The following is a 25,091-nucleotide window of genomic DNA, read 5'->3' on the forward strand; positions in this document are numbered from 1 at the left end:
TAAAACTTTTTTCATTTTTTTTTATTATGTTCAGTTAGCCAGCATATAGTAGTGCATCATTAGGTTTTGATGTAGCGTTCGGCGATTCATTATTTACGTATAACACCAGTGCTCAAATTTCACATGGAATGCAAAATGGAATGGTTCAACTACTTTGGAAAACAGTTTGGCAATTTTTTATAAAATTAAATATATATTTAGTATAGGATTCAGCAAATCCACTCAGTATTTACCAAAAAGCAATGAAAAATATATGTTCTCACCAAGACTTGTACACAAATGTTCACAGAAGCTTCATTTATAATCACTAAAAACTAGAAACAACTCAAATGTCCATAAACTGGTGAATAATAAGGGTATTCCCACATAAATGAATACTTTCCAGAATAAAACAGAACCAACACAACATGGAAGAGACTCAAAAACATTATGCTAAGCAAAAGAAGCAGGAACAAGAAAGTACACACTGTATGATTTCACTTCTATGACACTGTAGGCTCATCTATAGTGATGCTAAAAAGATCAATGATTGTCTCGTGTTGAGGGTGGGGATGGGAGACTGGGTTGCAAGGAAACCCCTTGAGGTGACAGAAATGTTTATGATGGGTATATACACATCTCAAAATTCACTGAACACTTAAAACAAGTGCATTTTGTTGTATGTATTTATACCTCAACAGTGTTAAGAAAAATGATTAAAAAATTATATTAAGGGGCGCCTGGGTAGCTCAGTGGGTTGAAGCCTCTGCCTTTGGGTCAGGTCATGATCCCAGGGTCCTGGGATCGAGCCCCGCATTGGGCTCTCTGCTCCGCGGAGAGCCTGCTTCCTCCTCTCTTTCTGCCTGCCTCCCTGCATATTTGTGATCTGTCAAATAAATACATAAAAATAAAAAAAAATTTTTAATTAGATTAAAATATCATTACCATCATCTTCAGTACATATAAGCTGTGAAATCATTAAACCAGTAAGTCTCAAAGTTATTCTAATCGCACAGACCAGGAAGGTATCCCAGTCCCGTTAGTTCACTATAGCATCACTTCTCAAGGCAGGGATAGTATATTGGCAATTTTTTTGAAAAGTTCTCTAGGTACTGGTATGTTCCTCCCTATGGCCCTCTTAAAATCACAGGTACTAAACTGTATAAGGCTACCTGTACAATATTTTGTTACTTTTTAATAGAAATACCATGGGTCTAGTGTTTCAAGGTTCATACATTCACTATCTTCATTATTTCATTTGTTCTAATCCATTTGAAGTAAGGGCAGAGATCATTATTCCTGCTTTGCCCATGAAGAAACTTCACCTCAGAGCAATTATGCAACTTCAGATTACAAAGTGGTAAGGGACAGAACTAGCACATGAACTCCAAGAATTAGAACTCCAAGGCTAGAGTTCTTCTCAGTACTTCAAAAATGAACATTATCTTTAGAGATAAAATTATGTGATTGCTATGATTTGTTTCAAAATACTCCAGGGGAAAAAGTACTGAGGAGGGAAAAAATGAAACAAATCGGGCAAAACACTGATTACTTCTGAGGGCATATGATGACTACAGGAAATTACATTCTATTATTCTCTATTTTTATGTATATTAGAAATTTTCACAATCAAAAGCTTTTTAAAAGTCAAAAAGGTTCAATAAACAAAGCATTTAAGTCCTAAAATTTTTCATAAATAGCTCATTCAGTTAAACATCCAACTTGGTTTCGGCTCAGGTCCTGACCTCATGGCTCCTGATCACGATCCAGCCCTGGGTCAAGACTCTGTGCTTAGCATGAGTCTGCTTGGGTATTCTTCTCCCTCTGCCCCTTACCCTGCTCATGCACAGGCAAGCTCTCTCTCTCTCTCTCAAATAAATAAATACATCTTTGAAAAAAAAATCTTATTTGGGGAGCCTGACTGGCTTGGTGGGAGGATCATGCAACTCTCGATCTCAGGGTTGTGAGTTTGAGCCCCACAACGGGTGTAAGATTATCTAAAAAAAGATTAAAAAAAAAATCTTATTTATTATTAACCCAAATTTGGTGTGTGAACAAAACAAGATTACAGGAACTTAAAAAAAAAAAATCAAGGTCAATTAGTAATACTCTGCTGGAAAATAACTTTTCTCTATGAAGGCCTGAATGATTCTATAAAGCAAACAAGACTATTAGAGAAAGCCTAAATCTATTTCCGAAACACTTAAGCCAACAGCAGGGTAAAAAAATCACAAGAGTTTAAGCCTGCTGAGAGAAAAGTTACCTGGAGCAATTTCTCAGCTCAGCCAGAGGATCACAGACAGACAGTTTATGCCACTAGCTTTTTATGGAGGAAATTGAGGATCCAGGCTGTTAACTACCTTGCACAAGGTCAAAGAATTAATTACTAGCCTGACTCACATCTTGTGATTCCCCCAATCAGCACTCCTTCTCCAGCACCAGGCTATCTCTAGAGAAAAGCAGTATTTTTTTTCCTTGGCTGTGACAACTTACTTCTACTTATTTCTTTTTTTTTAATCATAAGAAATTCTCTTAGGCATGAATGAAAAAGTTAATTTACAGAATAAAGAATTTAGTGTATTTCAAAATATAGTCTAAGTTCAAAACTAAACAAAAAGTTCTAGTTCCAGGGAGGATGAAGTAAACACACTTCATGGAGACCCCTGTCTCTCCCTCTGACCATAACTATAAATCCTGGATAAAACGCATACCATACCCAAGGACTCTGAAAAGTAAATGACAGCAGATTTGAGAAAGAGAGCAGAATTTGAAGTTCTTTCAAAATACCAAGAAGTTGTCATTTTTCCTCCAGTACTGCCCAGCCTAGATCCAATGGCAACCCAAAACCCAGAAGTGTTCACTAAGTACGGAGAAGGAGCTCTAAGAAAAACCCTCTCTTTTCGGTCCAGGAAGCAGGAAAAGAAGGATGGGAGAAATTTCGTTTTGGCTTATACCCCAATAACGGAGACTTCAATAGGGCCCCTAAGTAAATGATAAAATTACAGAATATCAGCAAAGATACAAAAGACCTGAATGCCATCATCAACTGACTGGCTCTAACCAACAGTAATGGAACACCTCAACCAACAATGGCAGAATATACATTTTTCTCAAGTGCACACAGAACACTCACCAAAATAGAACATGTCCTGGGTCATTAAAAAAAAAAAAGTTAATAAATTAAATGAATTGGAATCATATAAAACAAAGTACAGTCTCCGACCACTAACAGAATTAAACTAGAAATCAATAACAGAAAGCTAACTGGAAAATCCTCCATGGACCTGGAAACTAATACATTCCCAAATAATCCATTGGTGAAGGAAGAAATAGCAAGGGACATTAGTAAATACATGGAACTGAACAAAAATATAAACACATGTTAAAATATGCGGTACACACCTAGACAGTGCTTAATGGAAAATGAACAGGATTAAATTCGTCTCTGTCAGAACAGAAGAAACATCTCAAGCAATCTAAGGGTCTACTTAAGAAACTAGGAAAAGAAAAATAAATCTAAGAGAAGTAGGAAAAAAGCAAATAATAAAAAATAGAAATCAATGAAATTAAAAACAGAAATTAGGTCAAGTCAACAGCACCAAAAAAGCCAGTTCTTTGAGAAGACTAATAAAACTGATAAACCTATAGGGGGCGCCTGGGTGGCTCAGTGGGTTAGGCCTGATGCCTTCGACTCAGGTCATGATCAGGGTCCTGGGATTGAGCCCTGCATCGGGCTCTCTGCTCAGCAGGGAGCCTGCTTCCCCACCCCCCTTTGCCTACTTGTGATCTCTGTCTGTCAAATAAATAAATAAAATCTTAAAAAAACAAAAAATAAAAAAACCCTGATAAACCTATGGCTGGATGATAAAAGAGAAGTAACACAAATTACCAGTATCAGTAAGGAAAGGGGATATCACCACAACCATTAAAAAGATACTTAGGTGATACTATGGTATCAAAACACACACAAATGGACATTCATATGGAAAAAAACTGAACCTCAACCTAAATCTCATACCTTACACAACTATTAACTCAAAATGGATCACAAAACATACAACCATAAAAATCTGTTAGAGAAAATCTTTATGACTTGGGGTTAGACATTATACCAAAGTCACACCCATAAAAGAAAAAAAAATTAAAAACTGGGTTTATAAAAAATTACAGACTTTTGCGCTATGAAAAACATTGTTAAGAAAATGAAAAGACCAGTTACAGACTGGATATGCAAATCCAACAAAGGACTTGTAACCAGACTATAAAAGTAACCAGACTATAAAAAGGAACTCTCCAAACACGGCAGTCAAACCCAATTTTTTAAAAATGGGCATTAAGTTTTGAGAATCTTGAATTCAGAAAGCAGCAGGATCAAAGTCTTCAATCAAGAAAATAAAAAAAAAAGTTTAACACTTCAGGACCCATTAACTACAGCTGACAGAGAAAACAATATCATAAATGGTATCATTTATATCCATTTCAAAGGAGGCAGGGAGAATGTAAAAAAATATGGAATCATGGGGCGCCTGGGTGGCTCAGTGGGTTAAAGCCTCTGCCTTCAGCTCAGGTCATGATACCAGGGTCCTGGGATCAATCATCCCCGGCCACCCCATCGGGCTCTCTGCTCAGTAGGAAGCCTGCTTCCCTTCCTCTCTCTCTGCCTGCCTCTCTGCCTAATTGTGATCTCTGTCAAATAAATAAACAAACAAAATCTTAAAAAAAAAAAATATGGACTCAGAAGTTAGCTTCATGCATCTCTTCTTTTTCCCTCCTTATTCAATTTGTCACACTATCCCATAGATGACCTAAGAAATAGGGAAACACATTATACCAAAAAGTTGCCAACTACTCATTCAACAAATATTTGCTGAGCCTTCTCTATGTCAGGCATTGCAATAAATGCTGGCAACAGCCAAGGTCATGATCTCTAACCTTAAGAATTCAAAAGTCTAGTGAGGAAAACAGATTTTTACAATTCCAGCAATATAAAAAATCAGCAAGATGTTTCGGCTGACCAGTGACAGAACAGAAAATTATAATTATGGTAAGCTAAAGTGTTCATGACCAAACTAATTCAATATATTTAGAAAATTTTTCTTTTGCAAAATTAAGTGCCCTCTTGATTAAACCAGCAACTCCAAAATTCCATGCAGAAAGGGATCTACAGCACAGTACCAGTCCACAATTTCTCATCCAAAACCTTTAAGAACAAAACTTAGAATTTCCTGAATTTTAGAAAGGTAATACAGTGCATATATTATAGGTCATTACTCGCCTAGTATGTCTGGGACAGCAGTTCCATTATCAAACAATATTTCTGCAGCAACATATATGAATATTCACACCAAATGAGAAAAAATAAATACTACAGCCTCCTGTCTGGTCACATCAGATTTTAACACCAAAAGAATTAAGAAGAACCCTTGTGTTTTTGTTTTTGTTTAATTTCAGAATCCAATGACCCTAATCATTGTTTAAAATGATGACCGTGGAGTGCAATCACCTGAGTTTGAATCCCAGTTCTACCACTTGCCAACTGTGTGTCCTGAGCAAATGACTTAACATCCCAGAGCTTTCATTTCCTCATCTGTAAAATGGGGAGAGTACCCACCTCAAAGGACTGTTACAAGAATTAAATGAGAATACATTTAAAATTCTTAGCACAGTGCCACAAACATAGTATGCACTAAACAACTGCTGGACATAATGGCTGGTTCTATACACTATCCTTGAATAAATTAATTCTGAGCAAAAATAAGGTAGAGAAAGATATAGTACTAATATTTTATAAAGATTTAAAATGTATAAAAGAACCTATTCTTTAGAGATACAAAACTGCAGTAAGAGTAAGAACATGCACGTGAAACACAGACCAAAAAATGGCACATCTGGAAACGGGAATATGATGAGGAACAGAGTAACACACAGGAGGCTTCAGCTATACTGGTGTTTTATTTCTGAGAGTAGGTAGTGGGTAAATGAATATTTATCCTTATCCTCCAAATATTTTATGTCCGAAATATTTCGTATTAGAAGATTAAATTCAGGGGTGCCTGGGGTCGCTCAGTCGGTTAAGTGTCTGCCTTCAGCTCAGGTCATGATCCAGTCCTGGGTCCTGAGATCCAGGGTCCTGGGATCCAGTCCCACATCCAGCTCCTTGCTCAGCAGAGAGCCTGCTTCTCCCTCTGCCTGTTGCTCCCCCTGCTTGTGCATGCACGCTCACTTGTTCCCCCTCTCTCCGACAAATAATTAAATAAAAATCTTTTAAAAAATAAAATAAATAAAAATTAAATTCAAATACATCTAATCTATGTAGTGACTATTGTAGACCTCATAAACTGGAAAACACAACCTACTGGCTGGCTCTTAATATAATGTTGAGGATTTCCTTACTTTTTAAAAATTTTTACTTGCCTTTCAAAATACTCAAAACCACAAGATTCCTTAAAATACAGTAGCTTAAACATCTATTATTAGTAATAACAACGAACTATCCTGTTTTTAAAAATAAAGGATGAATATGGTGTATAGTGATGACTCAGCTAAACAGGACATAACTCAAAATACATCTTATAACCTCATGGAGCAATACAGAAGAGTATCACATCAATATAGTAGAACAACTACTTTATTCTATTTGCAGGCTCTAATTTACAAATTAGAAAACTAGAGAGGAAACAGAGGAGAGTGGGAACCAGGAGATAGAGGCTGTTTAAGGGAAGAACACTGATGGTCGCCAAAGTGTCATCTAACAGTAAGGGAAGAAACAGCAGCAGCAGCAGCAAATGCAAACAAAACCTATATTTAGCAGAAACAAGTATCCAAACATCACAGCAGCAAGATTAATAAACTCTACAGATTTGCTATACAAACTGTGCCTACAGATAACAATACCGTATTACACAACTGAAAATTTGTCAAGAGTAGAAATCGGCTTGCATTCTTACCATAATTTTTAAAAGTTTGTGCCCTTTAAATCATAATTTTTATCCTATAAAAATTTTCCATGATTAATCAAAAGGAAAAGATCTAATCACTTGCAAATCTCTGCCTTTGAGTTCCATAATAATTACCTTAATTTATCATTTCTTATAAATCCAAAATTAAAGTCTTTATCTTAAATACACACACACAACATAGTAATCTGAGCCTATTTAGTATACTGGCAAAAAGCATTCAAGTCTCCCTAAAGTCTTAAGAGTATTAAATAACAAAGAGTATTGTAATTGGTTTTTATAGTAAGACCCTAATTTATCAAGAAATGGTAATAATAACATCAACAGTTAGCATTTAATGCAGAGGACAGAAAAACCTTAATATAAAATTTTATCCTAACATCAAATTATATAAATTAAATATGTACATTAGTGCATTTATGTGTATTATGAAATTTATAATTCAATCCATAATGCATTTATCATCCAATTACAGACATTAAATATTGATATACCTCAATAAAGCTGTTTTTTAAAACTAAGATGACAATCACATGAAAAAAATTATACCTGTGGAACAATTTCTAAAAATTATATAGTATAGTTCAGACACTGTTCTTATTAATTTAACGACTTGACCCATCCAAGACTGAGAAAGATATGAAGTCTACCACTACAGGGGTGCCTGAGTGGTTCAGTCAGTCAAACATCTTCCTTCAGCTCTAGTCATGGTCCTGGGATCAGCCTCTCAACAGGCTCTCTGCTCAGCAGGGACACTGATTTGCCCTCTCCCTCTTGCACCATCCCCACCCCGCTCGCAATTTCTCTCAAATAAATAAATAGAATCTTTTTTTTTTTTAATTAAGGGGTTTGTGGGTGGCTCAGGCACTTATGTGTCGGCCTTTGTCTTGGGTCATGATCTCAGTGTCCTGGGTTGAGCCCTGCACTGGGCTCCCTGCTCAGTGGGGATTCCGTTTGTCCCTCTCCCTCTGCCCCTTCCCTTCCCCCTGCCATGTTCTCCCCCTCTCCCTCTCTAGTAAGTAAATAAAATCTTAAAAAAAAAAAAAGTTTATGGGGCACCATAGTGGCTCAGTCAGTTAAGTGGCTGCCTTCAGCTCAGGTTATGATCCCAGGGTCCTAGAATCGAGTTCCACATCAGGCTCCTCATTCAGTGGGGAGCCTGCTTCTCCCTTTCCCTCTGCCAACCCCCTTGCTTGTCCTTTCTAGGACAAGCAAATAAATTTTTTTATAAGAATTTTAATTAGGGACGCCTGGGTGGCTCAGTTGGTTAAGCGGCTGCCTTCGGCTCAGGTCATGATCCCAGCGTCCTGGGATCGAGTCCCACATCGGGCTCCTTGCTCGGCGGGGAGCCTGCTTCTCCCTCTGCCTCTGCCTACCTCTCTGTCTGCCTGTGCTCGCTCACTCTCTCTCCCTCTGTCTCTGACAAATAAATAAATAAATAAATAAAATCTTTAAAAAAAAAAAAGAATTTTAATTAAAAAACAGAGTCTGGGTGCCTGGGTAGCTCAGTTAATTAAGCGACTGCCTTCGGCTCAGGTCATAATCCCGGAGTCCTGGATCAAGTCCCGCATCGTTCTCCCAGTTCCACAGGGAGTCTGCTTCTCCCCTCTCATGCTCTCTCTCACTCTCCCTGTCAAATAAATAAATAAAATCTTTGGGGGGAAAAAAACCATACAGCCTACCACTATAATTATTTCTGTCCATTACATTTAGTATTTTTTTAAAGATTTTATTTATTTGACAGAGAGAGAGAGCACAAATAGGCAGATCAGCAGTCAGAGGGAGAGGAAGAAGCAGACCCCCCACCAAGCAGAGAGACAGATGCAGGACTCGATCCCAGGACCCTGGCATCACAACCTGAGCGGAAGGCAGCCGCCCAACTGACTGAGCCCTACATTTAGTATTTCAATAGTTGTATTCAATGCCTATGTGTCCACCTGTTTTATATTTACATAGTGGGTACATTTTGTAAAAATAAAATGTCCTTTTTTGTCCTAAAATACTTACTAGGGCAAAGATGGGAAAGGAACACAGAAAAATTAAAATTCCAACTTGTTAAAATACAGAGATTGTGGATAAATGTATTTATTTCGTTAATGGCTATTTGTTAAATAACATTGAGGAGTTCTTGGGTGGCTCAGTCAGTTAAGTGTTCAACTTTTTTCTTCTTTTTTTAAAAGATTTTATTTGAAAGAGAGAGAGACAGCAAGAGAGCACAAGCAGGGGGAGCAGCAGAGAGAAAGGGAGAAGCAGGCTCCCTACTAAGCAGGAAGCCCAATGTGGGGCTCGATTCCAGGACACAGGGATTTTGACCTGAACCGAAGGCAGCCACTTCACTGACTGAGCCACCTAGATGCCCCTAAGCATCCAACTCTTGATCCTGATTCAGGTCACGATCTGAGGATCATGAGATTGAGCCCTGCTTCAACACAGAGCATGAAACCTGCTTGGGATTCTCTGTCTCCCTCACCTTTTGCCCCTCTCCCTTTACCCAACCTACGCACACTCTCTCTCTCAAAAAAATAAAATAAAAAATAAAAAACATTGAAAAATAAAGAGAACACAAGCAAGTGAGAATTTAATTTCAAATGTTTCTATCCAAAATGTAAACAAAATTAGGTTCTGGAACTTAAGCTAAATTAATTACTTTATATCTCCAAAAAATAACCAAAATCGTGAATGCTTACTATAGGGGAAAAAAAGAAACACAAAAGACAAAAAAAAAAATGACTGTATATGTTCCAATTCTCCTAAACTTTATTCCAAAATGGAGAAAATGGTTATTTTCCAAACTCTCCACAAATCTCTGATATTTTTTAAAAAGATTTATTTATTTGAGGGAGACAGAAAGAGAGAGAAAATGAGCACACACACAGTTGTAGCACACAGGGCTCAATCCCAGGAGAGCGGGACCACAACCCAAGCTGAAGGCAGACACCCATGACCAACCTACTAAGCCACCCATGCACCACACAAATCTCTTTAATTGATAAAAATTTTACTCATACTGCAATACTAACCTCAGACCAAGATTACCTTTTTTTCTTTGAAATGTGTATTATTCCCACACAAATATAAGCTCCTAAAGGCCAGATCCTTGTGAGTCTTATTCATCCCTGTATTCCCCTTACCTAAGGGTAGGAACTTGAGAAACACTGTATTTAAATGAATCCTAAATGCTAGAAGAGTCTTGAATAAAGAAAATGCACTTGTCCTTTCCAAAGCAAACAAAGTAAAAGTGCGCTGGCTACTTACCAACAGCAACGGGAGGGAAGGCATCAGGACTCAATGCAGTCCTCTACTCTACCCTCTCAGTTAACTTTCTTTTTCTACTTCTCAGCTCATACTACCTGGCTTTAAGCTCAGAACCACTGTCAGCCCAGTTAAGAACATATAACCAAATAGCTGGGGCTCCTGCTGTATGTTGTCCTTCTTTCCCCAAACGTGAAGCTATGTGAGCTCTAATCTAAAAAAAAAAAAAAAAAAAAAAAAAAAATCCTAAATTAAAAGCAATTTCTCAATATTAAAATTACCTCCTTTTCTAACCAACACAAAATCTGTACATGAAGTCTTTCTTGCTTAACAATGAGAAAAGATTCAAGAAATTAGATTTCAATTAATTTTGCCAGTGATTACCCTATAACATCCAGTTACAGATTTAAGTATGGCTAAGAACACTCAAGGGACCTAAGTTAACACTAGGCAAAACCCTACAGAAGAAGTTACTGTGCTCTCTCACCCACATTTGCCACATGGCCATTTTTTTTTTCAAATTAATAACAACAATACTTTTATTTTTTTTAAGGTTTTATCTATTTATTTATATGAGAGACGGGGAGAGGAACAAGCAGACTGAGCACACAGTCTGGTGCAGAGCTTGATCCCACGACCCTGAGATCATAACCTGGACCGAAATCAAGAGCTGTTGGCTTAACTGACTGAGCCACCCACGGGCCCCTTTCCACATATATTTATATGTATATTTAGATTATGCTCCACAGATAAGCCTTATTTCAAATTTTTTATTGTATATGATATCTGAATTGGTTAATGCATTTACAACTTAGAAAACACTGACCAAACTAGTAAGAAAGCTTACACCAGACTGATCAACAGTATTAAGCTTTGATCAGACTTTAACTTTCCAATATATCTTATAGAGAGCAACTGTCATTACTCTGACTTAAATGGGCTCTTTTCAGTTCTTTTCTTTTCTTTTCTTTTAAGATTTTATTTATTTATTTATTTGACAGACAGAGATTACAAGTAGGCAGAGAGGCAGGCAGAGAGAGAGAGAGGAGGAAGCAGGCTTCCTGCTAACCAGAGAGCAGATCTTCTCACCTTTTTATGTTTCAGCGGATTCCTCTGAGTACTGGGGGCAGGGAGGGGGAAGCAATGCACATCTATCTCCCCTGTATGAGAAGTGTGCTGCTTATAGAAGGGAAATGTTTTACAGAGTGAAGAAAAAGGGAGAGCAATGTTAGTACATCACTATTTGAACAAGAGAGACTGTATCTGGGGATAAGTATTTTGGTCACTGCAAAGGTAAACACCATGTGGGACAGGGATTGTTCTTTCATTGGGTTTCACAGGGGCCTAGAATAATGAAACATTCAAGACCATTCAACTTTATATGCTCTGGCTTCAGGCTCATAATGCAACTTTGTAACTATCAATCATCTTTCCAAGTAGCTTGTCTCCCAAATTCCTACACATAAGGAAAGGGGAGCCCTGGAAATCACAGGTAATTAAGGATAAAAGCACAGCCCCTTGTGAATTACAACACTTATTCTAACTCACATCAGTGAGTTTGATTAGGCTAAATCACCCCCAAAATAAATACTAAAATGGAATTTTTCCATCTTCAAGGCTAAGGAATAGACTGTGAAATGTGTGACCACATCAATATACCACCACACTCTGTCTAGGCAGCCAGCTGGCATTCCTCTAAGAAGTCCTAAGCTCAATTCTGCCTAAAATGACACAGTAATTACAGGAATCTTTTTTTTAAATTATCCAATCAAAATTCACTGAAACTGAGAATTTAATAGATGTATATAAATGCAAATATGCCTCCTGGACAATTTAATTGCATAAGATGCATGAATATAAAGTCCAAATAAGGGGCACCTGGGTGTCTCAGTTGGTTAGGTGGCGAATTCTTAATTTTGGCTCAGCTTATGATCTCAGGGTCCTGGGATTGAGCCCCACATCAGGCTCCACACTCAGGAGGGAGTACACTTGAGAAGTCTCTCTTCCTCTGCCCCTCCAGCACTCTTTTGCTCTCTAAACAAAGAAACAAATCTTTTTTTTTAAAAGGCCAAACGGGGCGCCTGGGTGGCTCAGTGGGTTAAAGCCTCTGCCTTCGGCTCCAGTCATGATCCCAGGATCCTGGGATTGAGCCCCATATTGAGCTCTCTGATCGTTGGGGAGCCTGCTTCCCTCCCCGCTCCCCCGCCTACTTGTGATCTCTGTCAAATAAATAAATAAAATCTTAAAAAAAAAGAAAGAAAAGCAATTTTCTACTCTCAACCCTAAAATTGGCAAAAAAAAAAAAAAAAAAAAATTCTAAAGAGCCCACAAATATCAAGAATTGTAGCAAAATTCCCAAAACAAAAATTTTGTTTTTTAAGCTATGCCCCATAGGGTACAATAAATGTTAGAGATAGACTATCTGTGCTTTGTATAAATATAGATGCCTTTTTAGCTTCTCTGTATTTTCTGCTTTTATTTTTTTTTTAAATTTTATTTATTTATTTGACAGAGATCACAAGTAGGCTGAGGCAGGCAGAGAGAGAGGGGGCAGCAGGCTCCCCACCGAACAGAGAGCCAGATCCCAGGACCCTGAGATCATGACCCAAACCAAAGGCAGAGGCTTAACCCACTGAGCCGCCCAGGTACCCCTATTTTCTAATATCTTATAAATAATAAATGTTTATTTCAGCAATAAATCTTGCTTCAAAAATTCAAAATAATAAAAATCAGGAAAACTGTGAACTTTCAAAATAAGAAGACAGTATTAGTATTCATCCTGGAAGGGCATAGTCACGTTTACCTAAAGGCATTTTCTACAGGAGAACATTAGAAAGTTTATTTCTAATCACTAGAAAGTGATTTCATACTAAAATAATGAAGTTTCCCTAAATATTCTTCACAAACCCAATTTCTGTTAATTCTGGATACCAAGAAAGGAGGGGAGGGGGATCTAGTCCACAGGAAATTAAAGAATTCATTTTTAAAATTAAAAATAAAAATTAAAAATTAAAAATTCATTTTTAACCCATGTTTCTGACACTAGTTAGAAATAGATTGGGGGGGGGGCGGCACCTGGTCGCTCAGTTGGTTAAGCAGCTGCCTTCAGATCAGGTCACGATTCCAGGGTACTGGGATAATGCCCCGTATCGGGCTCCCTGCTCAGCAGAGCCTGCTTCTCTCTCTCTCCCTCTGCCTGTCACTCTGCTTACTTGTGCTCTCACTCTATTGCTCTGTCAAATAAATAAGTAAAATCTTAAAAAAAGAAAAGAAAAAGAAAGAAATAGATGGGGGAAGGGGTGCCTGGGTAGCTCAGTCAGTTAAGCATCCAACTACTAATTACAAATCAGATCATAATCTCAGGGTCATGAGATAGAGCCCTATGTCAGGCTCTGCACTGGGCCTGGAGTCCGTGTTAAGATTCTCTCCCTCTCTTGAAAAAAAAAAAAAAAAGAGAGAGAGAGAGAGAAAGAAAGAAAAAAAAGAAGCAGACAGGGAAAAGTCTCATTAACAATAGTATCAAAAACTATAAAATGCCCAGGAACAAATTTAGCAAGAAAGGCAAAGAACTACACAAAGAAAACTGTCAAATCTATGAAACCTTTACTGAAGAACCTAAAACTGAAACAGGACTTGAACAATGGAAATTCATCATAAGGAAAAATTTTGGTCATTAAAAATGTCAGTCCTCTCAGGATTAATATGTGAATATACTGCAATTCCAAACAGTGGGCTTTTTGTGAGGTTTACTGAACTCAACAGAATTATTTTCTGTCAACAGATGTAAAAATAAATATTCAAGAATAGTTAAGAAAATGAAAAAGTACAGCGAAAGGAGTTTTTCTTTCTTTTTTCCCCTTAAGATTTATTTATTTTAGAGAGAGAAAGCACGAGCGGGAGGGGTAGAAAAAGAGGGAGAATCTCAAGCAGACGCCACACTAAGCACAGAGCCTGATGCGGGGCCTGATCTCATGACCCTGAGATCATGACCTGAGCCGAAACCAAGAGTCCAAAGCTTAGCTTAACCAACTGTGCTACTCAATTGCCCCAAGAGGAGCTTTTCTTAACATAGGGTAACTCTTTATAAAACTATTACACTCAAAAAGTAAAATAATAGTAAAGAGAAAAAAAGAACCAGAAATAGAGCAAACATATATGGGAACATAACATATAAGATGGCATTTAATTGGGGCGCCTGGGTGGCTCAGTTGGTTAAGTGTCTGCCTTTGGCTCAGATCATGATCTCAAGGTCCTGGAACAGAGCCCCATTTCAGGTTCCCTGCTCAGTGGGGAATCTGTCCCTCTCCTGCTGCCCCTCCTCCTGATTGGGCATGCTCTCACTCTCTCTCACTCAAATAATTAAAATTTTTTTTTTTTTTAAAGATGGCTTTCAATTCACTGAGAAAAAGACAGTTTAATCCTCATGTAGCCGGCTCTCTATACAAAGGAAAACCATATAAGACCCACTGCTTCTTATCCTATAAAGGTTAATTCCAGGGGCACCTGGGTGGCTCAGTCAGTTGGGTATCTGCCTTTGGCTCAGGTCATGATCCCAGAATTCTGGGATCGAGTCCCGTACTGGGCTCCCTGGTCAGTGGGGAGCCGGCTTCTCCCTCTCCCACTGTCAAATGAATAAATAAAATCTTAAAAAAAAAAAAAAGTTAATTCCAGATGAATAAATACATGTGTCATACAACAAAGAATTAATATATCATAAGATATTCCTACAAGATAAAAAAAAAAAAGGGGGGAAGAAAAACAACTTAAAAGAAAAATGAACCAAGGACATGAACAGAAAATTCTCAACAAAGGAAATTCAAACAGAAAAAACAAACAAACAAAAAAAAAACATTATCAACAGAGGCTAGCTCTAATAATGGCCAGGAAAACTGAGACAAACTGAAAGAAGATTCATCATCTGGCAGACGAGTAAAAATTAAATTATTTACATCTAAGGATGTGATGCTACAGAAAACCCACTGCTAGTGGAGGTAGAAATGACAACCTACTTAGAGAATAATCTGACAATAAAAACATTTAAAGTATATTCCCTTTAACCCAGAAATCCCATCTTGGAGAATCTATTCTGCAGAAATAAAAGTTGCAGCAAATAAGGTGACAGGTACAAGGATGTTTACAAATACATAGTTTGTATTAACAAAATCTAGAAACAACCTAAATGTCCTTAAGAAAATCGCTGAATAGGGGCACCTAAGTGGCTCAGCAGGTTAAGATCTGACCCTTTATTTCAGCTCAGATCATGATCTCAGGGTCCTGAGACTGACACAGGGCTCCACGCTCAGCTGGGAGTCTGCTTAAGGATTCTCTCTCCCTGCCCCTCCTCTCCCCCATCCCACTCCCCACACACTCTATCTTTATAAAAATAAATAAATCTTAAAAAAAAAAAAAAAAACAAACCTTGAGTAAGTTATGTTATGAGACGTAACAGGGATGTTTAAAAAACAAAACTGAATTATATTTACTAACCAGGATGTGTTAAGAAAAACTTGTTACAGAGTAATATAATAAGTATGATGTCCCTTTTGTAAAAATAAAGCATCCTTATAAATGTGCACATTTAGGTTACTATATACAACACCTGACCAAGCATGGAGAGAAACACTGAAGAACACCCATAACCTGATAAAATAGCTGGGTAATAACAATGAAGAGACTGAGAGAAATTAATAACTTTAAATATGTTTTTAGATTTTTTCATTTATCATAATGGAAACCTATTATTTTGTAAATTAAAAAGATAGATTTAAAAAACTCTTAGCACTATAAAAGTATATTATTCAAACAGGAGAAGAGAATCAGAAACAATTCATTGAACTGCATGGACATATTTCCACTGGGGGGAGAGGGAGACTGACATTCTCAACTTACTATCAGCTTCCTTAGCAAAATGAGTTACATATTAAGTATTCAAAAGAAAGAAAATGGGGAAGAGTGGGATTCTTTGCTGCCACTTCAAACTTTTGCAAAAGAGTTTGAGTAAATCACAAAGAAAAAAGAACAATGCCAATTTCAAAATTAAACATTTAAATAATATTGTCAAGGACACAGATATGAGGTTTCATATATGTTTTCTAAATGTGAAAATAAACTTCACTGACATCAACTCTACAGGTCATAAGTGAATGACCTGCAGTAGCTTCTCATAACTCAGGACCCTGACTGCTTTTGGCTCTGGCATCAACCAGTTACCATATATCTGAGTACCTGAATAATTTTTCCATATTATTTTCATTCATAACATCTATTCCATGGAGTAGCTACTAGGGGCCAGTCACTGTGCTATGTACTATGGTTTTGTCATAAATTAGATAGTTCTTGTCCTCTGAAAACTCAAGGAAAGTTAGACAGTTGAAGGACTTTAAAGAAAGTGCTACACCCCTTTGCCTGGGGGTAGAGAGGAAGGAAGAACACATTCACTAGGGAGAAGGGAGAAAAGAAAAGCATTCCAGGTATAGGTAGAACAGGTACAAAGAAAATGAAAGAACATAAAATATTAGAGGAACAGTATTTAAAAAAAAAAAAAAAGTTGTGTGTGTAGGGGCAACTGGCTGGCTCTGTCCATACACCATGCAACTCTTGATCTTGGAGTCGCTGAATTCAAGCCTCACCTTGGGTGTAACAGCGATTACGTTTAAAAGTTTAAAAATAAATGAAGTTCAGTATGTGTAAATAAAAATAATACAACTAATTGCTAGTAAACTACTTCCCTAATTCTACTTTCTTAAATAGTCAACACCATTTACTAACTTACATCACAGAATGTTTCTAAGGAAAATGTAAAGCCCAACTTTCACTGGTAGAGACAAACACATATTTAAAAAACATCACGTATCCAAAGTACTATCAGAAAAAGAAGCTCTTCTCACAACAGCTTACCTTCAATAAATCATACCCAAAACCTACTATCTACAAAAATATTATTCTCAAACCAATGTTTTCACCGTATTTTTAAAAAATATATCTTATTTGTTTATTTGACAAAGAGAGACAGCTAGAGAGGTAACACAACCAGGGGGCATGAGAGAGGGAGAAGCAGGCTCTTTGCTGAGCAAGGAGCGATGTGGGGCTCGATCTCAGGACCTTGGGATCATGACCTGAGCCGAAGGCAGATGCTTAACAACTGGGCGAGCCAGGCACCCCTCTTTTCACCACATTTTAAAAGGATCACGTTTTCAAAAATATCAAAAAGTGGGAAGGGAACCAAATCCTTTGTGCAGACTTTAAAAAGGAATTTTTAAAAATTAACTTCCCTTCCTTTTCTTCAGCTTCAAATGGGATAATTTCCCAACAGTGACATTTAGTAAACAGCTTCACTAAAATGAGCTGTAAACACACTAATGGAACTCCTTTTGAGTTGTACAACTATATGACTATTTACTAAAGTTAGATCTTTTAATCCAATAGTGTACATCATCTATTCTAATCAGTCTCATTTTTAAACCAAAGGTTTGTGAGGGAAGTGCAAATATTTCACAATCCCAAAGATCTAAAATCATGTCTTTCTCATATTTGCTCTTCCCCAAAACCCGTAACATGAACCGCAAGGCCAAACAAGCTGAAAAGCCTAGGATGCTCAGTAAAACACAAGACAGATGCGTGAGCAATGCAACTGCCTATCAGGTTACACTGTGATTGCTGCACTGCAACAACAGAGAAAGGAGGTAAAAACTACTTGCCTTTAAGACGTCTTTATTTCTTTATAAAGTGCAAAGGTCACGTATGTTTTCATCATCTTTTAAAAGACAATTACTTTTTTTTCCTTTTGAAACCTATTTTTCACTGACAACATTTATAACACAACTTTGTCTCTCCAATTGTCTAAGCAAGCCAAAAAATGAAACAAAACTTTTAAGTACCTAATGAAAAATAATTTCTCATTGCAATCACAGTATCTTACACCTTGCCCTTTTTATACAAAAGTGTTAGTTAATGCTGACAAGTCTGGCAAGTGTGAGGGTTTTTTTCAATTCTGGACCCTTCAAACTTTGACAAGAGATGTTCTGGTAACCAAGACTCATGCCAAATTAAATTATTCCTCCATGCCAAACTGTGTTGTTACTCCTTCAGTGAAGGAGGGGGGGGGGGGGGAAAAACCCAACCCAAAAAACAAACAAAAAAACCTTATGTATATTTTCAAGATAGAAATGAATGTCTTCACATATACAAAATTTTCTATACAAAAAGGCAAATGGAAAAATCCTAGTACTTTCTGACAAAGATACAACTTTATTTTTTTTAAAGATTTTATTTATTTATTCAATGGACAGAGATCACAAGGAGGCAGAGAGGCAGGCAGAGAGAGAAAGGGGGAAGCAAGCTCCCCACTGAGCAGAGAACCTGACAGAGGGCTCGATCCCAGGACGGAGATCATGACCTGAGCCAAAGGCAGAGGCTTAACCCACTGAACCACCCATGCGCCCCAAGATACAACTTTTAAAAAACCTATACACCCAGAAATATGAGAGCCTAAATAAATCTGTATGTTCTCTTAATTTTAAAATTAGTTGTTGCTTTAAACCTAATCCTGCAAGAAAGGAACTGAGTAAAAGTAACAGAGGGATGAAGACGCCAAAATCAAGAACTCACAACAACTGATAAAGCGGAGAATGAAAGAATTTTAAGGACCAAATATAGCTAAACAAGTAGTTCCAGTTTATAGAAAGGTAAAGTAAAAGTTTTATATTCTCTGAAGCTAAATCTAAGAGCTTTAAAGTTTTGCTTTCAATTAAGTCCTGCTTTATACACAAAATTTTTAAATCCTCATCAAATGCAAATAAGGGGATTAGGCATTTCGAAAATCTGTTTTGGTATGTAGTTTCCTAATACTTTTTTTTTAATTAAAAATAATCTTTGGAAAATACTCAACTTTTTCAATACGTATAGACTTTTAATAAATCACAAAAAAACCTGGTGTCACCTGGGTGGCTCAGTCAGTTAATGGGCGCCTTTAGCTCAGATCATGATCCCAGGATCCTGAGACAGATTGCCACATCGGGCTCCCTGCTCGTGGGGAGTCTGCATCTCCCTCACCTTCTGCTCCCTCACTTGTGCACACTCTCTCAAATAAATAAGTAAAATCTCTAAAAAAAAAATAAAAATAAATCAAAAAAAACCTGGGGGTGCCTGGGACGCACAGCTGGCTTAAGATCCAACTCTTGGTTTCAGCTCAGGCTGTGATCTCAAGATGGTGAGATGGATCCCCAAGACGGGCTCCACACACAGTGCAGAGACTCATTGAGACTCACTCTCCCTCTGCCCCTTCCACCTGCTCTGGAGCTTTTCTTGTGTGCATGCTCTCTCACTCTCTCTCCCAAATAAATAAATCATAAAAAACTTGGACTTTTGTTTTGCACATCACTAATTTCAAGACTACGTTTTAAAATAAACAGGGGGCAGATTATCACCAAGGTATTGCTGACAATTTTTGTACTTTATAGTTTCACTCTAATATCAAGGCGCACCTGGCTGGCTCAGTTGGTAGAGCATTCAACTCTTGATCTCAGGGTTTTTGAGGTCGACCCCCACCCAAGTCAGGGGTAGAGTTCACTAAAAAAATAAACTAAAATTCACGTTTAGTTCAAATCTAGAACTGGTAAAAGTGAAACAGATCAAGGAACAAGAAATTGCTCCCAAAAGAAAATGAACTGAAGTTTCCTTAACAATAATGTTTCTTTCAAGTATAATCCTACAACCCTAGACAAACTGGACATTCAAATATGTGATCAATCAACAGTGCACTAAACAGCATTTTGGTTATAATTTGTAAGGCAAAAGGACACTTTCCAAATGAATGCAAACCACCTAAGAATGAATAATGTTTGACTATCAATACCTTATACCACGAAATGAACAGAGTTAAGTAACATCTACCCGATAGCTCTTCCAATAACCTTGTTTTAAAAAATGTAACTCAGAAATGGAACATTTCAGTAACAATTACAAGGGGATATTTATTAAATGAATAAGCATTCCATAGATGTTCAGAGGTGTGATAGTTCCTTTATCCAAAAGAGAAACTCCCTATCCCGAGAGTAAATACAGAAACACTAACATAGTTTTGAAAAGTCTCTTTAAATAACAAGAACACTATTTACAATGAAAACATTCAGTCTCCTACTGAGACATCATATGACCAGTACAGGAATTTATCTACATGGTGATAAGAATAATGCACTTAGACATGGATTAGAAGTATTAAAAGGTTTGATCCAAGTTCAAGTTATACATTTTTTTTTCACTTTCCTCTTCATCCCCCTACAGGAGTCCATTAAGTTACAAATTTAAATTTCAACTGTCACTAGGCTGTAATCTCAAATAAGCTCTCTTCAGCAGGTTTAAAAACCCAAGCTGAGATGAAATAGAGGTGATTCAATCACACTCGCCTAACTTGAAATGTAGGAAATAATCAGTGAATTACTGTGAAATACTTTTTATTCAAGCATGCCATAATGCAAACATACTTTAAGAACAGCATAAAAGTGGTGAGATTATAGATACCTGGAGAGGCTATATTCTTAAACCAAAACTTAAGGTATATAGTCTGACAAGTATTAAGGGAGAACGGCAGAAGTGAATATTCAAAATTCAACTAACCCCCCCAAAATTCAACACACAGTCAACTTAAGTATTTTTCAGAATCAGTCAGCAAAGATCATAACCTGCAAGTTAAGATCACTAAGAAATCTTCACTCCTCTCCTCTGTTAAACTAGTCCTTACAACAGCCAAAAAAGTTAACTTCCCTTTCTGCCGACGTCGGATTAAGATCCTTCTCGGGCAATTTTCATGCCCAGGGATATGTAACACCAAGACAAATACATAAGTGTCAATAAGCACCAAAAAGCCAAGTCTTCAGCACAAGAAGGGAATTCACAAATGAGAAAACATTTGACAACCTCCTCCCTACACCCCTCCGCAAAGCCATTTAATCAGCTTTCCATTCACTGCTGAAGTATACTCTAAGCGAGTGGTTCGATGGCTCTCCTTCATCAAACCCTAACAGGGAAACATAACCAATCGTCCCGACTCTTCCAGACAGTCAAGAAAATAGGGAGAATTATTAGAAACTACCGTCCGCAAGATCAAGAGTTTGAGAGAAGGGTAAGCAGGGCACTCGCAGCTGAGTTAGGGAGTGGGGGAGGGACCCTAAAAATTGGGAAAGAAGTTGGTTGGAAGGGTAGAGAGAGGCGAGGGCAATGTCCGGTTCTAAGAGGACGGCACTGCAGAGCAGGCAGCGATTAATTGAGCATTATGAGGAGCTAGAGAGAGTTCTACGAAAGACATGACCCGAGTACAAGATACAAGAACGCTGATACGTGGCTCAGAGAAGACACGCGGGGGTGGGACCCGCCGGGTGGGACCCGCCCCGCTAACCCCAGGCTCCCTGAATGAGCCCTCAAAAGAGGATCGAAGCCCGAGAAAGTCAATGGGTCCAAAAGAGGCCCGCACTGGCCGGGCAAGGCCACAGCACAGAAGACAGCAGCGCGCGGAGCCTCCTTGTCCGAGGCCTCGGGTTGGCCCTCAAGAAGTCGGAGCAGCCCCTGGGGCTCCGGGCCCCTCCTGGGCTAGCCTCTGTCCTCTCTTCTCACCCCCCAAAGCCCAGGACCGGACCTCTGGTACTGACAGAAAGCTTCCGGCCGAGCGCTGCCGGCAGGCATGGGGCAAAAGAAGCAATATGTTCTTAGCGCCGCGAGTGACACTCACCGGCCCGAAACCTCGAATGAAACCAGCAGCTCCGGGGGCGGCGGCAGCAGTGGCAGCAGGAACCGAACATCCAAAATGGCGGCTCCCTCGGCCTCACCACCGCGACTGCAGGCGGAAGGATCCTTTTAGGAAGGAGGAAGTTTTTAACTAACTTCACACAGTATAGCAGAAACTGCGGTCCCTGTCTTCCTCTTCTTGCCGATTCCGTGTTCCCTGGCTGCAACTTCTTGTGCCCCTCCTCTCCTATTATCCAAGAACTCGGACCCCGCCGAGGACTATTTGCCAAGGAGGAGGTGACTGCTCCTGGCAGAGCGACGCAAAGCGTAGCAAGGTACGGGGCGGTCACTGATGACGCGAGACGCTGCTGCCGAGTCACCGCTGCGAAGAGTCTGAGAGAGAAAGATCCGGCTGACTCTGGAAGCCTCCGAATATTGGTTCCGCTTGTGGGGGAGGAGCAGGCTGGGCATACCAGGAAGCGGCGGGGCCACCTGAAGAGGGTGGGGCTACCAAGGTGGCTGAGGAGGTGGGCGAGGCGAGGCAGGTGGCCGCTGGGACTTAATGCACAAATATCCTAAACTATTTCCTATTGTGTTTGAGACCTTAGCTTTCTCTCTAGGTTAACTTCGGGTACATGCTCCAAGTGGTCTCGGATTCTCTAGATTAGATTAGAGAATGATACATTAGAATGGATTCCAGTTCCAGTACCATCGCTCAATCTCCTGCATTGGACAAATCATTTAAACTCTCAGTGCTTCAGTTTCTTCATATGTAAAAACAAAGGATTTGGACTAGTGAGGGTTAAAACCCTTCCAGAGTGGGCTTTCTGACCATTTCTCCAACAACTAATGACCTGAGCCAAAGACAGTCTACCGAGACAGTTCCTGGCTTGATAAATAATTACTAACACCTGACTCAAGTATTTTCCAAGTGAACAGTAAAGAGGGTCATGATACCTTGGCCCATTTAAGGGAAAGATGACCTACCTAAACTAAAGTCCTTCAGGTAGATTGGCAGTAAAGTAGTCGTGAAAATGAATAAAGTACTGCACCTGGCTGGATGCCAAAAAGAACTACGAACCAAGGGTGCCTGGGTGGTTCAGTGGGTTAAAGCCTCTGCCTTCGACTCAGGTCATGATCCCGGTGTCGTGGGATCCAGCCCCGCATCGGGCTCTCTGCTCAGCGGGGAGTTGGCTTCCTCCTCTCTCTCTCTCTCTGCCTAATTGTAATCTCTTGTCTGTCAAATAAACAAAAAAAAATTTTTTTTAAAAAGAACTGTACTAACCGTACATCTTGAGTTTAGGACCTGTTATAGACAGGAGGTTGTGCTTTTTTCCTTAGGTACATTTATTTGGAGATTTCAAAACATTTTCCAAAAATTGAATTGAGGAGGGGCTCCCGGGTGACTCAATGGGTGAAGCCTCTGCCTTCCAATCATGATCCTGGGTTCCTGGGATCCAGCCCTTCGAGGGCTCCCACCTTAGTGGGGAGTTTTCTTCTTTCTTTGCCTTTCCCCACTGCTCCTGTTTCCTCTCTCTCTTTCATATAAATAAAATCTTTTTTTAAAAACTGAACTGAAGCGTAGCCTGGGTGGCTCAGTGGGTTAAGCCTCTGCCTTCAGTTTGGGTCATGATCTCGGGGTCTTGGGATCAAGCCCCACATCAGGCTCTCTGCTGGGCAGGAAGACTGCTTCCCCTCCTCCCTCTGCCTGTCTCTCTGCCTACTTGTGATTTCTCTGTGTCAAATAAATAAAATCTTTAAAAAAAAAGACTGAATTGAGGCGGTCAATCTATACAATTTCACTCCTGAACTACTAGGACTTACGAAGTGACTGGAAACAAAGCCCAGGGGCATGATAATAGTAATTACCATTTTTTTATTATTAAGTATTGATACCACATTGGTTATAAAAGCATTTTCCTAATTTTCTAATTTGACCCTCCCACCAACCTGCTAAATCAGACTAGACAAGCATAGGTAATTTAGTTTTACAAATAACGAGACAGAGGCGCCTGGGTGGCTCAGTCAGGTAAGCAGGTGCCTTTGGCTCAGGTCATGATCCCAGGGCCTAGGATAGAGCCCCAGGGCTCCTTGCTCAGCGGGGAGCCTGCTTATCCCTCTGTCCTGTGCTTGTGCACGCTCTTGCTCTCTCTCTGACAAATAAATAAAATCTTTTTTTTTTTAATGAGACTGAGGCTCACAGAAAGTGTTACTCAAAGGCCTCCCAGCCCCTCCCACATTGGGATTCTGCAACATGGTGCCACCTTCTGAATTAGAAAAGAATACACACCCACCCACCCCCCACATCCACACTCAAGGTAGAATCAGTCCAAATGGTCTGAGGAACAGAAAGCTTATGGAATTCAGTTGCCTCATACCCCGCAAAGCACTACTGTACAGTTCAGCCTTGGATCATGCATCTACTCAGTAGTAGCATAAAACTAGAGAACATGGTGATGTCACTACAAATATTCCTCTGAAGTATAGCTAGGCATGAACACATTAAGAACAGTTTAGGTGGAGGGTACCTGGGTGGCTCAGTTGGTTAAACATCTGCCTTCGGCTCAGGTCATAATCCCAGGGTCCGTTGCATCGAGTTCTGCAACTGGCTCCTTGCTCGGCAGGGAGCCTCCTTCTCCCTCTGTCTGCCGCTCCCGATACTTGTGTGCTATCTCTCTCTCTCTCTGACAAATAAATATACAAAATCTTTTTAAAAATAAAAATTTAAAAAACCTCGCAGGTTACAAAGCAGTTAAGGTATTTTGTTTGCAACATCACAAAAATTTGCTTTGAGCTTGAATTTAAGTGTTTACCACTGCAAACCACAAAAGAAAAATTAAACTATCTTCCTAAGAAAGAGGCAGGAACTTTTCTAGTACCATGCCAAGTGGCAGAGCATTAGAGAGAACATGACAAACAGTATAAAATGTAAACTCCCTCCGTGTATCTTTTTACTTATAATTACCAAACTCCTCCAATGCAACAAAAAATAAAAGCAATTGACCCAGTAGAGAGCATGGTCATCATTATCCTAAGAGCTTTGGTTTCTGTGGCTAGCCATTAAAGTTTGGGACGACTTACTCCCTGTCTAGTCAAGCATAATCCTCAGTTTCAGATAAATTACAGCACATCAATAAAACAGAATGCTATGCTGCCAATAAAACTGAATCTCTAGTTCTATCTTCA

General features: G+C 39.0%; 1 protein-coding gene across 1 annotated transcript in view; it reads right to left on the bottom strand.

The window, feature by feature from the left end:
• The window catches only part of AP1G1 (adaptor related protein complex 1 subunit gamma 1), a 78,203-nt gene extending 55,961 nt beyond the window's left edge, over positions 1-22,242 (bottom strand). The window contains exon 1 of the mRNA XM_032854020.1: positions 21,910-22,242. The gene's annotated coding sequence lies outside the window, so the exon portion shown is untranslated. The remainder of the gene's footprint in view (positions 1-21,909) is intronic.
• Between the last annotated feature and the right edge of the window lie 2,849 nt (positions 22,243-25,091).

This window comes from Lontra canadensis, unplaced genomic scaffold (assembly GCF_010015895.1).
Source record: "Lontra canadensis isolate GAN:19392208 unplaced genomic scaffold, GSC_riverotter_1.0 scaffold8, whole genome shotgun sequence".
NCBI classification, from domain to species: Eukaryota; Metazoa; Chordata; class Mammalia; order Carnivora; family Mustelidae; genus Lontra; species Lontra canadensis.